A 15,250-nucleotide genomic window follows, 5' to 3' on the forward strand; every position below is an offset into this window, starting at 1 on the left:
TACTCAATCTCCAAAGACGATGCAACACTTCTGCTAGCTCACTTTCGCTGGTACTGCGTCATAACATTTTGTATTTCTTGTTCTCAAGAAACCTATTTTGAATCTCTCTGTTATTAAAAAAAAAAATATTTACTCTCAGGGATGTTAGTGAATTTGACAAGAAATGGTCTGACAATGCCCAAAGTGTTAAAGAAAGCGTTGGATTAATTGGAGTTGGATAACACCACTTGATTTACCTTCTGACGATAAAAAAGTAACATCCATATGTTTTTCTCCCACATCATTTTTGACCGTGTCTAAATTAACAAATATACATTATCACCTTTAATAATCTTTGTATAGTGTCTGTTGTGGAATCTGCTTCAAACTACTCTCACTCGAGAAGTCTGCATCGGTCTCATGTGGCCATCGTGTATGCGAGTTCTGCTGGACAAGTATGATCTCCCAAATGTTTATCTCTTGTTCTTTCTCGACCTTATACTGATCTGTAATTTTATAGGTCATATCAACAAAGCATCAATGAGATTCCAGATGTTGACGGTACTGGACATTAATAATGTCCATACGGTATTGTCCAGCTTCGGTTGGTAGAGACATGATCGAGAGATTTGCTTCAGAGAAAGAGAAGACTAAGTACGATCGATATCTCTTTAGATCTTACGTTGATGGCAGCAAAGTGGTACAGAAAGTCATAACACACAACCTTAGATTAGTCATATAGAAAGTCAAAGTGCTGCTAAAGGGGTTTGATTTAGCTTATTTCTTGTTTGGCATTTTAGATGAAATGTGTGCTCTGCCCAGGGGCGTAGCTGCGATGTACATCTTACTCCTGGTTCTGGAAACTTTGATGTCTTATGTCTCTGCTTGCTTAGTTTCTGTTGGAATGTGAGCATCTTTGGACTTGAACTCTCTTTGTTCCAGTTTCTATTTTACTGTGTATTGAAAATTCTCTTCAGTGCAGCAAGGACACTCACAGCCTGTGGACTGTGAATCAGCTGCAAACTGGTTAGCAATGAACAGTTCTGATTACCAAGACCCCAACTGGTAAAACAAAATACTAAATCTATTTCCCATATTATATAAACTTGAATCTTTTTTTTTGTAACACCTTGAATCTTTTAAATGTTTACTTTTGGATTATGAGTTCAGGGTACGACAGAACACGGTGCCTTGTCCTAGGTGTGAGCTAAGGATTATAGAAAATCAAGATTGGTCACTGAAGATGAAATGCTTACCACCTTGTAGCTATGACTCTGGTGGTTATTTAATTTCACAATATGTCATCTCTGTTTGCTCCATTAGTTCATGTCTTGTGGTTTTACACTTTAGTTTTTGGTGAAATTCCTCCGCAGGCGCTGCCGTGGTGTATGGACTGAACATGGTGGAGAAAATGGCTTAGATTTATACACTTGTATCCATGATGAGGTCTCGGAAACTTGCCATATGATCTTTGAAAAGTTTTATGGTTTGCGTATTATTAACCAATTTGTCTGCTTGACCTCTCCATGTTGTATATACTTTTTGCTGATGATGTAGTATGAAGAGACTGTTTTGGGGAATACGGCAGAATCTGCTGCAGATAGATACAGAGATTGTCACCAAAATTGGACGAATAATGAATCGGTAATATTATAAACTTTTCAATGAACTCTGTATCCAATATTCATTTAAGAAATTGTATTGACATCTCTTGACTATGTTTTTGGTACAGTTGATGCAACTAGCAAAAGCAAAACTCCAGCAACTGCACACTGATATTGTAAGAGAGATCTATGCTGTTCTGTTTCAGTCTCTGTAAATTACAGTTGAATCAATATATCTTTTCCTTGTTTGCCAGATTCCGGGCTTAAGTAACAAACAGTTAGCAACGGTACAGCAGCTTCAGTTCATCGCGGAAGCTTGGTCTCAGGTTAGCAAAACTAAAACCAGTGACAGACATCTTTGCATTCTGTGTTATGGTCTCCACGTAATTGAAGTGACATGCATACATAAAATACAGATCATGGAATCTAGAAGGGTCTTGAAATGGAGTTATGCTTATGCGTATTACCTAAGAGAGGACCAGGTCGAAAAGCAAGCTTTCTTGAAGCTCAAGCAAGGTTCGTAACTTTGAAGACATTCACTAGCTAGTAAAGACTAAACTAACAATGCAATGTTGTTGATCAGACAAAGCAGAGATTCCTCTGCGAAAGCTGTACAACTATGCAGAGGATGAACTGAATGCGTTGCTTGACTCAGATGGACCTTCGGAGAATTTTAATAAATTCCGCAGCGATTTAAGTGACTGGACTAGGTTTTACTATATCCTTCTTTCTTGCTTCTCAAGCAATCCTAACACCTACCCTAATCTTGAGATATTTCGTTTTTTTTTGTCACACAACAGAATAACGCGAATTACTACGAGCTTCTTGTAAGAGATCTTGAAGATGGCTTAAGTAATGTTGTCCCTAATCAAGGCCAGTTTGTTGAGGATTTGGAGTTACACATCTAAGGGAAACGATCTTGTAACATTTAAATCATTGCGAATAAATTTATTTTAATGTTTAAAGTACTAATTATATAGGGAAATCATTGGATTTCTCATGTCTGATATGAACTCTGTTTCGTTTTGTATCTATCTATAATCTTCCTTCGCTATTCATACAAGACACACAAGGACCCAGTTGTTGTAGACAGAAAACGTAGAAGAGTTTTATACTTTTACTTACTTCGTGTTTATACCTCCTTTTGAGCAAAAGGCATTGAAGCCTTATTAACATAAACGTGCATATTCCTTAGATCTTGAGGTATAGTAATCCAGAGGTACCATCGAATCCTTTGGATCTGTAGAACTTTGAATACTCTGTGATGGTGGTGTCTCTCTATATTGGAGGGTTTTGTTCAGACAAAAGCTCTTTGATAGGTCCATAAACTCTAGGATTCGCCATCAGATGCGAACTGAAGAAGCAGCCCACTGAGATACGCGGTCCAGCTCCATTCGCCAAAACACGATGCTCCACGCTTATGAACTTGCCGTTGGTAATAAGCTGCACAAATACCCAATAAGATTTAAAAACATTGATCCAAGCTACAAATTAAAGGGTAGGTTAGTTAGTTAGTTAACCTGGAGAAGGTCTCCAACGTTGACGACAAGAGCTCCAGGTACAGGAGGAACATCAACCCAGTATTGGTCATGGAGAACTTGTAGCCCTCCGATGTGGTCGTCTAGAAGAAGAACCGTGAGAAAAGAGTTGTCTGAGTGTTTGGTTAAGCCAAGAGTCAGATCTGGTTGAGGACAGGGAGGGTAATAATGGCCGAGTAGCAGTAATGATTTGGTGCAGTCCATGTCCTTGAGGTGATTAGTGTTTAACCTAGAGCTTCTGATAGAAGCTCAAAGAGCAATTTACCCACTTTCATCACTTCCTCTGAATATTCAATCATAACCTCCCTAACAAAATCCCCACCAAAAAAAAAACATTAACAAGACACATTTTATTCATTTGTTGAGTTCTTGTAATGAATATAGAGATTCCGACATATGCTTAGTAAGCTAGTATGATCTTAATCTCCTTCCTTTATGAAAACCATAGCTCCTAATTCAATTCTTTTTTTGTTCAAAAAGTCTAAAAATGAATATTGTTATTGATCTATCTATATTGTCTACTATTTGATTGTTATATTGATTATAACAAAGTTCGAATCATACCCGCAAGACGCTGGCAAGTCCTCCGGTCTAGGAGGATCTGGAGCAGTGTAACAACCTAGCGTATCTCTCCAGTTAGCAGCCGGCGAGCTATACAGATCGAAGTTGCTACTGTAAACCACATTGCTACTCGGATCTCGAGAGTAGAACCCTTTCCTCACTTCCGGGTCTTGCTCGTGAAACTCACGAACCCTTCTTTCATCCTCTCCATCACATCTAGCGAGATACCGTGATGATCACCTGGAAGAAGCCCCGTCTCTCAGCCGCGTCTCCTATCTTCTCCACCAGGTTCCGCCGCGAGGTGGTAGAGTGCGTGCTGCTGCCTCCTTGGAGATCGATTGTTGGGATGGTGAACTGCGATGATGAAGGTGGTTTTGGGCTTGTTATAGTAGCGGGAGGTGCACGGAAGATGGCGGGAATCTCGGAGACTCCGGCCTCGACGAGGCCTTTCACGCCGGTCTTGGTCTCGTCGAAGGCTTTTAGCTGAGTTGAACGATCCAATGCAACAGTGGTCGTAGACTCCATTGTTGTTTTTTTTTCTCGTTTATGCAAAGAAGGTTTGGAGAACAAGTTGCTTCTTAATAACTTGTGTTTAGAGTCAAGTACCAAACCAGATTTTAAAACATGATTCACGTCTGAAATTATTTAGAAAAAATCAGGAAAATTCAAAAACAAATCTGAAAATAATAAAATAAAATAGATTCGAAAAATAAAATGATTATATATAATACATATTTTCTGTATATATATATATAAATATATAGTATTTTTTAGAAATTTGGATAGAGAAATTCTCATTGGAGTTGCTCTAATAGTACTCACTGTCTTCTTCTGGAGGGTGTTCTGGTAGTATCAAAGGGAAAGATCTTATTCAAAATCATTGTGAATGCATTTATGTTGAGAAAGGACCAGTTGTTATAGAGAGGAAACGTGGAAGAGTTTGATACTCTCACTTCCAACTTGGTGTTTATACGAACAACACACACACACTCTTTGAAGCCCACAACACGGATCTTTTGGGCTCAACTAGAAAAGAAAAAAAAAACATTTAAAATAACTCAAAAACCGAGAAAGTCAAAAGTCTTCATCTTTAGTGAGATGTATGTTGTTGTCGGGAGAGGAGGAGGTTTTGTCATGTTTTCCACTTGCTTTTTATATGATTAAAACGTTTCGTTATCACATCTACTCGGTTTCTGAATCCTGAAGCCACCAGCGATTCGGAATCTCTCTCGATCAAACTTAACAAAGTTGTTTACTTCCTCCTTTGCGAGATTCTCAGGAACCTCTTTTCTGAGTGAGAGGGGTTTTGTCTGATTCCCTCTAAAGCTCAAGCCTTTAGGGAGAGTAGAAAGGATTTAATTTATCGATCATGGATTCAGATGATGACATGCTGGTGCCCACGATATGGGATCGGGAGAGATGATTTTTACAGCGGTGGTGATGATGATGAACAACGAAAGTGATGGTGATGAGACCGATTACGGGTTCGTTGAGGAAGACGTGGATGATTCCCTCTTGATCGCCTCCCATCGTTCTCAGGTGTGTGGCTTTGTTTACAGCTTTGCATAGATTTAGAACTTGTTACTACTTATAGTACTTGCTTTTGCAATTGACGACTAATGTTGGAAGAGTGTGTCTATTTAGGATAGTTAGTCTATGGCTCTTTGTTGATTACTTCATTTGATAGTATTAAATGGCTGTTAAAGTTTGGAACTTGTTTGCCGTTTTGAGCTTACTTTAGTGTTTTTTTAGCAGCTTAGTTCTTTTTGTTGTTAAGACTTTTGTTATGCAATGCCTAGTCTTATAAGTGATGGATAGGTAGATCAGGTGAAATTTAGTTTTCTTTATACGGCTGATTGTTTTTTTTTTTCTATCTGTTTATTTCACATCTGCTCTTATTTCACTGTGATCATCGACTCATTTTTTTTGTTGAATGATGCATGCTTCCAGATAAATTATGTTGTTCTCAAGGAAGAAGATATCCGCAGACTTCAGATGGATGACATTGGAAGAGTTTCCATGGTCCTCTCCATAACCGAGGCCGAAGCCAGCATTTGCTTCTTCACTATCACTGGTAATTTTTTTTTAACATTTTCTGTGTTACCATCTCTCTCTCTGTTTCCCTATATTGATGCGCCCCCTTTCTCTAATCCCGAGAGATTTGTCATTTTAGGAGTGTAAGTAAAGTACATGATGAATGGTTTGCGGATGAGGAGGGAGTTCGGAAAGCTGTTGGCATATTGGAGAGACCTCTTGTTTCAACCCCTGACTGCGGAGAAGTAATTAATTCCTTTTGATTTTTTGTCAGACTCTTGAATTGTTGTTGTTAGTTCACTGTCGTTTCACTGACGCATTTTTTGATGTTTTTTTAGATTACATGTGGAATATGCTTTGAATCATTTCTTCCTGAAGAAATTGTATCTCTTTCTTGTGGTCATCCTTTCTGCTCAACCTGCTGGACTGGTATGTCATGTTTCCCGCTTGTAGATGCTTTCTGCTACAACATTTATTTTATTTTTATTTTTCTTCTTATTACCTTTACTTGTATACTCTCTACAATTATATAGGTTATATCAGTACAACCATCAATGATGGCCCAGGATGCTTGATGCTAAAGTGTCCCGAGCCTTCTTGTCCTGCTGCTGTTGGTCAAGATATGTTTGAAAATTCGCTTCCAGGGAAGACAAAGACAAGTACTATAATATTTCCTTAGGTCATATGTTGAAGACAACAGAAAGGTAAGGCCTCCAATGTTGTAAAGTGGCTATTGAAATTGTGAACTGGTGTTGATAGTCTATTCTTAATCTTTGTATGGTTGGCTGCCAGATCTATTCTTATAAGAAAAATTCTAGATAACCACAACTTTTCTTCAACGTTGATTTAAGCAAACTATGGTGCTCTTTCCTCCCTATGATTATGGCGCTTGTCTTGTCTTGATTTCCCTCTCTCATTTGTTTTTTTTCTGCTTCAGATGAAATGGTGTCCTGCCCCAGGGTGCGAGCATGCAATTGAGTTTGCTGCCGGGACTAGCAATTATGATGTTTCCTGCTTGTGTTCACGGAGCTTTTGCTGGAATGTTAGTTCTTTGGTGTCGTAACCGACTAAGTTAATCACTTTGGTTTATCTCTGAGCCTGTAATAAATAAATATATATGAAATTTCCAGTGCACTGAAGAGGCTCACCGTCCTGTGGATTGTCACACAGTAGCACAATGGATACGTAAGAACAGCGCTGAATCTGAAAATATGAACTGGTATTATTCCGTGTTCATGCTTCACCAATCTTCTGTTCATTTCTCTTGCATCTTCCAATCTCATTATACTAGTTGCTAACCAGTTTTGCACCTCCTCTTACCCAGGATACTTGCAAATTCAAAGCCTTGCCCCAAATGTAAGCGGCCAATTGAAAAGAATCATGGATGCATGCACATGACATGCACACCTCCTTGTAAATATGAGTTTTGTTGGTAATGCTTTATCCCCCCCATCTCTGAAGATGTCTGAGTTTGGTTGTTAGCTGTTACTATCCGATGCCTTATGGTTTTAATCTTGTGATGGAAATGCAAGAAGTGCTAATGAATGTAGTCTTTATATGTAATGAATCTTTAGGCTTTGCCTTAATGCATGGACAGCTCACGGGAAAGAACTGGTGGTTTTTATGCCTGCAATCGGTATGAGTCGGCTAAGCAAGAAGGACTAGTAAGTCCTCTTCTACTTCTTTGATAATCCGTTGCATTTTCTGCAAGTCAGTGATGGTTTTTAGTTTTTTTTTTTTGTTGAATTGGTTTGTTTTAGTATGATGAGGCTGAAAAGAGGAGAGAGATGGCAAAAAATTCGCTCGAGAGATACACTCATTATTATGAACGCTGGGCAAGCAATCAGACGGTATGTACAATTTTTGATACTAACTGGCCTTGAACGCTTAAAGTGTTCGAGACACTCTAATTTAGGTTCTTGCATAAGATAGAGAATCATGAGATATCCTGACTTCCCAGTTGTGAGCAAATCAGTACTGATGTTTGAAGTACGGGAAAAATAGCATTATAATGAGCTTGGCATGATAAAAAAAAATTGCAGCATGTTGGAGCTAACTTGATTTTCCATTTTCTTTTCATGGCTTGTGAGCATCGAATATGTGAATCATGTGAGTATCTTTATATAAGTCGAAACCAACTAATGTGTTTATAGGCTGTTTACATCTTATAAACAAAGATAACTGTAGAGTTGTGTTTCTTACTTGGCTGCAACACTTACAAGACATTATGTTCTACTACCCAATGTTAAGAGGTTTCTCGTCTTCCCATCATATGTACTTTACCCTTTTTTTTCTTTGTCTGCTTTGGCAGTCGAGGCAAAAAGCTTTGGAGGATCTGGAGAAAACTCGATTGGAAAAGGTAAGAACTGTTGTTAATGTTATTGTTTATTTTTTTATCTCCTTGTTGATCTGATAGTTAAGCTTCTTTGGAGTGGAGAATGATTTGAGCAAACAGTGTTTCCTTTGCTATTATTTGCAACGCCAAATTGTGTCCAGACTCTAGATAGGGACTGTATTGTTAATGGCATTTTCTCACATTCTGTTGTCAAACTTTTCCTCCTTGTTTTTTCTAGCTCGAGAAGCTTAGCGACATACAGTGCACTCCGGAATCTCAGCTGAAGTTCATCACAGAGGCGTGGCTTCAGGTTAGCAAGCTAAATATTAAAATAACTAATGAGATTTTAATTTTACAAACATCTCTCTGAATGTTCCTCCCCATTATTATACCTTTACAGATAATTGAATGCAGACGGGTACTGAAATGGACATATGCATATGGGTACTATCTACCTGATCACGATAAGAAACAATTTTTCGAGTATTTGCAAGGTCAGAATCCTCCTCATCTGGCTGGAAAAGCTTAGTTTGTTGTGTCGGTGAGCGATTAAAGTTTCTCTTGTTGGTTATTGATCAGGGGAAGCTGAGTCAGGTTTGGAGAGGCTCCACAAATGCGTAGAGAAGGAACTGGAGGATTTTCTAACTGCTGAAGGCCCTTCCGATGACTTCAATCATTTCCGGACAAAGCTAACTGGTTTGACCAGGTGAAATATTGTTTTTCCTTCTTAATCTACTCGGCTGTTTGGTACAAGATAAACTCTGTGTCTGAATTAGGATTGAGTAATATTCAGATCAGTTGTTGCATCTGTAGTCAGATACTGAAATAGCTGAAGAACGATATAAAAGCTAACACCGCAATGACTTGTTTATTGTATACAAACAGCATAACGAAAACCTACTTTGAAAATCTGGTGAAAGCTCTGGAGAATGGACTTGCTGATGTGGATACTAGTACGCAAGGGGCTAGCAGCAAATCAACAAGCTCTAAATCTAGCAAGACAAAAGGAGGCGTTGTGAAGGGTAAAGGAAGCTCCAAAAATGCCGGGTCGGCAGAAACTCTGATGGAAACTGAGATCTCTCTCCTCAGGTTTCAGATTACAATCGCTCTGCCTCATTAAGGAATCTATTGACTTGGAAGTAAAAAAAAGAAAGACCTTTTAAAGAGTTAATTGAGCAAAACTGGAGAAAGGTCTACTGAGGCACACAATTGCACGCACAAGTGAAGTGTCTTTCTCTGTCTTATGCCGGATAAGAGTTTGTAATATTTGTATAGTATAATAGAATATTCACATGGTTACTTTGACTTTTTGATTTGTCTTGCTCTACTAATGCAACGTCTATGAACACCAAATGGAGTCTCTTTTGTCTGAAGTTTCTCCATGTCAAGAAGAAATGTTACCATCTCCTTTGTATTAGTCTCTTCAAAAGCAACTCAAGAAAGTTCAAAATCTACTATTTTTTGTGGGTTGGTGGGTCATATATAATAATAATATTTTTCTACAATAAATAACTGTTAGTATGACTGAAATGTAACTAAACCTTGGGTGTTTGTAAGAATTGTTAATCGTCATATTAATCTAATTTAAAATTAAGGTAATATAAGATAATATTGAGGGAGTTATTTCAAATAATCCAAACTTGTAAGGAGAATATCCACTATTACTAGCTAGGGAGAGACAGGAATAGAGATATCCTGACGTCCAAACAGGGAGTGAAGTAAACAAAAATTTATTAAAGCAGCAGCCGGAAACCAAAAAAAAAAAAAGAAGAGAGAAAAAAAAAAACGCTTAGAAGGAAGAGCAAAGAAGAGACGGACCTGCAAATCCTGCAGTCTCCCACTGAACGCTTTCGAATCTTTCTCACCTCTCTCCAAATCTTCAGGTTCTCGCGTCTCTAAGTTTATCATCAAAATCTGTTACGCCTTGCTCGATTTTTGCATTATCTCCGTTTGTTTATTGATTGGCTCCTCTGAGTTGTATAGCTAATGCAATCGGATAAATAGCTGAACGTAAGGAGTAATCTCTTCTCCGTTGCGTACAGAAACCGTAGATTTACTTGAGCTGAGCACGTCCGGCTCCAGTTTCTAGGGTTTGGTTAGAAATTTTTTGTTTTAGAGGCGTCCCTTCTTGGGTGAATGCATGTCTATTAAGAGTTTAGACTATCAAGAAAGGGAGTGGCTATGTTGCTTTTCTACTTATTCTCTAGTTTGAGTGTTTGAAATCTACAGTTTTTTTGATCCGTTATATTGGCTATGTTGCTGAGATGTGATATGTGAATCTTTAAGTTTTTTTGTAGTATATGGAAGTAGGTAGTAGTCATCAGAGGTAGCGTTTTTCCCCTATGCATCCGAAGAGTCAAGGAGATGGGTTGGATACTAAGCCGGTTAGAAGCAGCGATAGGCTTAGGAGGAGACCCAATTGTATGGCCGCTCTTACTATACTACTCCCCCAACTTACATCATAACAGGAAAAGAAAAAACACCAAGACGAGAACCGCTGCTTCTCAGATCGCTAAGATGCTCCATAAAGGGAACAAGCCAGCACGGGCATCCAACGCTACGGTAAAATTTTTTTTCTCATCTGAAAGTACCACTGGGTGATGTTTAGTCTGTTTATGTGAATGAGTGGAAAGAGGAGTTACTGTTGTTGAGTTTACTACTAATTAAGAGCATTTCTGCGTCCCCTGGTTTTAAGTAGATGCCAGTTTCTATGATTATTTACGCCGCTATGAAGGTTCACTTTGGAGAAATGATCATTTTAGTCCGACGATAGTGGTGGCTGTTGTCCTATTAGTGACCTGTATTGCATCTTGGTCTCTGATGAAACCATATGTTGATAACATTGCTAATCACCTACAGCCAATTGCACCCGACCTCCGTCGTTCCACTAGGAAGAGAAGACTTTCTGTAAATCTTGAAGACTATACTGACAGTTCTGGAGCGGAGGATGAAGATATGATGGTCAGGATATTTTCCTCTTGAATATGAATTTCAGCTACTTTATGTGTCATGCCTTTTAAGAATAAGTTTCTGATCTTTTACAGAGTCCCGCATATCGAACTTTAAGGAGTAGAGGCAGTAATGGAGTTCATCGAAATTTCTCATCTTCAAAAAGTAGAAAGGCCATGGAAACTGAATCAGCACCACGACGTGAAGGTCTTCGTCCTCGTCGTTCAAAGATAATTGCTAATAAACGACTGAAAACAGAATCTGGCGCCAATCAAGATTCGTCAGAAGAGAAAGATGGCCCAGAAGAAACCGAGAATGGAAATGAACTAGATGATCATGATGCTGATGATGGTGAAGATGAGGTTGAGGCTGAAGACGAGGGAGATGGAGAAGATGAGAAGAAGATGGCGATGATGATGAAGATGGTGATGAAGAACAGGAGGGAAGGAAGAGATATGATCTGCGAAACCGCGCCGAAGTGCGTAGGATGCCTACAGAAGAAATTAACAAGCAACAACAGCCTAGATCTCCCCGAGAGTGTTGCATCAAGGCATGGGCACCAGGGTTGGAAGGGATGTTAGGAGAGGTGGGTCTAGGCTTCACAAGCGCCATCGCTTTACAAGAACAGATGATTCTGATGATTCTCTTCTTGTTGATGAGCTGGATCAGGGCCCTGCAATTCCCTGGGCTCGAGGTGGAAACAGATCTGGACCACCTTGGCTATTTGGGGTTTGGACACGTACGGATCAAGTTCATTGGGGTTGAATGTTGGAGCTTCTGGTTGGGGTCACCAAAGCGATGGTTTAACTGCATTAACTTCCGGGGTTCAGACTGCTGGGCCAAGCTCTAAAGGAGGTGCAGATATTCAGCCACTGCAGATCAATGACAATATTAATTTTGACGACATTGGTGGGCTGTCCGAATACATTAATGATTTGAAGGAAATGGTTTTCTTTCCGTTGCTGTACCCAGAGTTCTTTGCAAGTTACAACATTACTCCTCCCAGAGGTGTGCTGCTGTGTGGTCCTCCAGGGACTGGTAAAACACTGATTGCTCGAGCATTGGCATGTGCTGCTTCAAAAGCTGGACAGAAAGTTAGCTTTTATATGCGAAAGGGTGCTGATGTCCTTAGCAAGTGGGTTGGCGAGGCTGAGAGACAACTAAAGCTACTCTTTGAGGAGGCTCAGCGAAATCAGCCTTCGATAATCTTTTTGATGAAATTGATGGTCTTGCTCCTGTAAGATCTAGCAAGCAGGAACAAATACATAATTCGATTGTTTCAACATTGCTGGCGCTGATGGATGGCCTTGATTCTCTGGTCAAGTTGTTCTCATTGGAGCGACAAACAGGGTAGATGCAATTGATGGAGCATTACGCCGGCCTGGCAGATTCGACCGAGAGTTCAATTTTTCTTTACCAGGCTGCGAAGCACGAGCCGAGATATTGGATATCCACACTCGTAAATGGAAAAATCCTCCTAGTCGTGAGCTGAAAGAGGAACTAGCAGCTAGTTGTGTAGGGTATTGTGGTGCTGATCTGAAAGCTTTGTGCACTGAAGCTGCCATTCGTGCTTTTCGTGAGAAATATCCACAAGTTTATACCAGTGATGATAAATTTGCCATAGATGTTGGGTGGTTAAGGTTAACAAGAGCCACTTTGTCGAGGCAATGTCAGCTATTACACCTGCTGCCCATAGAGGGTCTGTTGTGCAGTCAAGACCACTCTCTCCTGTTGTATTGCCATGTTTACATCGACACCTCCTTGGATCCATGAGATTAATATCAGATATTTTTCCCTCGTCAGCCATGTCATCAGAGTTGACCAAGCTGTCAATGCTTTCATTTGGATCCGCAATTTCCTCCTTTTATCGTCCTCGACTCCTGCTGCTTGGTGGTGAAGGAGTTGGACTGGTAATTGCTTGTAGTTTCGTGTGACTATTTTCAGAAGGCTTTATTATTTTGAACTGAATTAACTTACTTGTTAGCTTAACAGGATCATCTTGGACCTGCTATCTTGCACGAGCTAGAAAAATTCCTATTCATTCTCTGGGACTTCCATCTCTTCTTTCGGATCCTGGTGCCAAGACCCCGGAGGAGGCGTTAGTACATATATTTAGCGAAGCTAGGAGAACAACACCTTCAATACTTTACATACCGATGTTCAATAATTGGTGGGAAAATGTAAGTGTGGTTCTTTCTAACTAAAACTCATTTTGCTGCGGTTACTTTGGGAGATGATGTTTGCATGTTTGCTTAATACAATATATCAGCTTGTTATTGGTGGTAGCAGGAATTAGAAGTCTAATTGAATCTTGATACTGATGACCGCAGGCGCATGAAACAGCTAAGGGCTGTATTTCTGACTTTGTTAGAAGAACTACCATCAAACCTGCCCATTTATTACTTGCTACATCTTATGGTGAATTATCTGACATTGAAGAGCAGTCTGTATTTGACAATCGATCTGTGTAAGTTTATGCTCTACTTGCTATTAGACATTGTACAGTTTTATTACTGGCTTTTCTTTTGTTTTCTAGAAAAGCTGGTAGGTAACTTTCTTTGGTGTTTGGTCATGAGTCAACACTTTTTGTTACTAGCCTCTCAGTATAATATGATAATGTATGAGCTTGTTCTGAGAGCTAGTCATCCCTTCAGTGTCAAAGCATGCATTTCGGTTGTATGTGCATGTTTGTCTTGAGTTAATATATGAAGCTGTTGATGTTTGATTGAAGCTGTTGATGTTTTGGTTTGTCTGATGTTGACCACATTAAGCAGCTTTAACACTAGGGATGTAATGATCATATAAAGTTATGAACTTATGTACAAGATTTGACAAATTATGAGAATTAGCATTGCCTTTTTTATTGTTTATACGCCAACTTAGTAAACTTTTATGGTTGTACATGTATAAATTCCATCCTTGTGGTTTATTACTCGTTTTTTAGAATATGTACCTTTGCTTTCAGCTATACTGTGGACAAACCATCAGGCGAAGACAGGTCCTTGTTCTTTGACCGTTTGATTGAAGCTGCTCTCTCAGTCATTTCAGGCTTAAATGGCAAACCTGATGGACCACCCCTTCCAGAACTTCCAAAGCTTCCAAAAGAACCTACTGGTCCAAAACCCGCAGAAATAAAAGCCAAGGTGGAAGCAGAGCAGCATGCCCTTCGACGTTTGCGTATGTGTCTCAGAGACGTTTGCAATAGGTAAATGTGTAATGGCCTTGACTCTATATAAACCTCCATTAAAATTGTCTGCTCGACGATAATCTTCTAGTGATTGATGGCCTACCGTGCACGTTTCAAATGTTCTATTTAAATCTATATGCTTATGTGATAACAGTTGTCTCGTTACTTTTATATTATATAACTTGTAGTATACGTTTGCTATGCAGGATACTATATGATAAAAGATTCAGCGCATTCCACTTCCCAGTTACTGATGAGGATGTTCCAGACTATCGCACAATAATTCAAAATCCAATGGATACGGCAACTCTGCTGCAGCGTGTCGATGCTGGGCAGTACCTCACATGTTCACCGTTCTTGCAAGATGTTGATCTCATTGTGAGAAATGCCAAGGTGGACTCCTGTTTTACTACAACACATCTCTCCTTTTTACATGGCTATAAAACCTTTACAATCTAGAGAATGTGGTCTTATTTACAAAATGTTGATCTCATTCATCCAGGCTTACAATGGAGATGATTACGCTGGAGCGAGAATTGTCAGTAGAGCCTATGAGCTTCGGGATGTAGTATGTTTACTAGTCTCTTTTGAATGCGTTTATAGCTTTCCATGGCCTATCATTCCCACGGAGCTTTTCTCTGAAGCCATGAATATATCTTTATGTTTTCAGGTGCATGGGATGCTTTCGCAGATGGACCCAGCACTGCTAACATATTGTGATAAGATCGCAGCTGAAGGTGGTCCTGCACAGATACAGATGATCTGAGTGGATCTATCCTTGGTCTAGCTCCTGTAGTGCAGATGGGGACTGTTACTAGAGCAAGTGCCCGGCTTCGAAATGTGCAGCCAGAGGTTATATAGAACGAGAACATGAAGGTCTTAAGAAGCCTAAGAAAACAGCTGATGCTGCCTGTACAGGTAAGTAATGCCACTGCAAACGCTTATGGTTCTTGTTTTACAATCAAAACTACTAGTTGCTAATGTGACTTGGCAATACTTGTTTGTGTTAACAGATTCAGCTGCAGAGAAAAACCAGAACACCAAGATTCAGACGTAGAAATGA

The 15,250-nt window shown here is 39.5% G+C and overlaps 4 pseudogenes; 3 read left to right on the top strand and 1 right to left on the bottom strand.

The window, feature by feature from the left end:
- Window positions 1-6: 6 nt before the first annotated feature.
- On the top strand, window positions 7-2,521 carry LOC130505678 (probable E3 ubiquitin-protein ligase ARI12; annotated as a pseudogene).
- Window positions 2,522-2,749: 228 nt separating this feature from the next.
- Window positions 2,750-4,364, bottom strand: LOC108860334 (1-aminocyclopropane-1-carboxylate oxidase homolog 1-like; annotated as a pseudogene).
- A 687-nt stretch (window positions 4,365-5,051) lies between these two features.
- Window positions 5,052-9,465, top strand: LOC130505677 (probable E3 ubiquitin-protein ligase ARI5; annotated as a pseudogene).
- A 345-nt stretch (window positions 9,466-9,810) lies between these two features.
- Window positions 9,811-15,244, top strand: LOC130505679 (ATPase family AAA domain-containing protein At1g05910-like; annotated as a pseudogene).
- The last annotated feature ends 6 nt before the right edge of the window (window positions 15,245-15,250 follow it).

Source organism: Raphanus sativus, unplaced genomic scaffold (assembly GCF_000801105.2).
Source record: "Raphanus sativus cultivar WK10039 unplaced genomic scaffold, ASM80110v3 Scaffold2490, whole genome shotgun sequence".
NCBI lineage: Eukaryota > Viridiplantae > Streptophyta > Magnoliopsida > Brassicales > Brassicaceae > Raphanus > Raphanus sativus.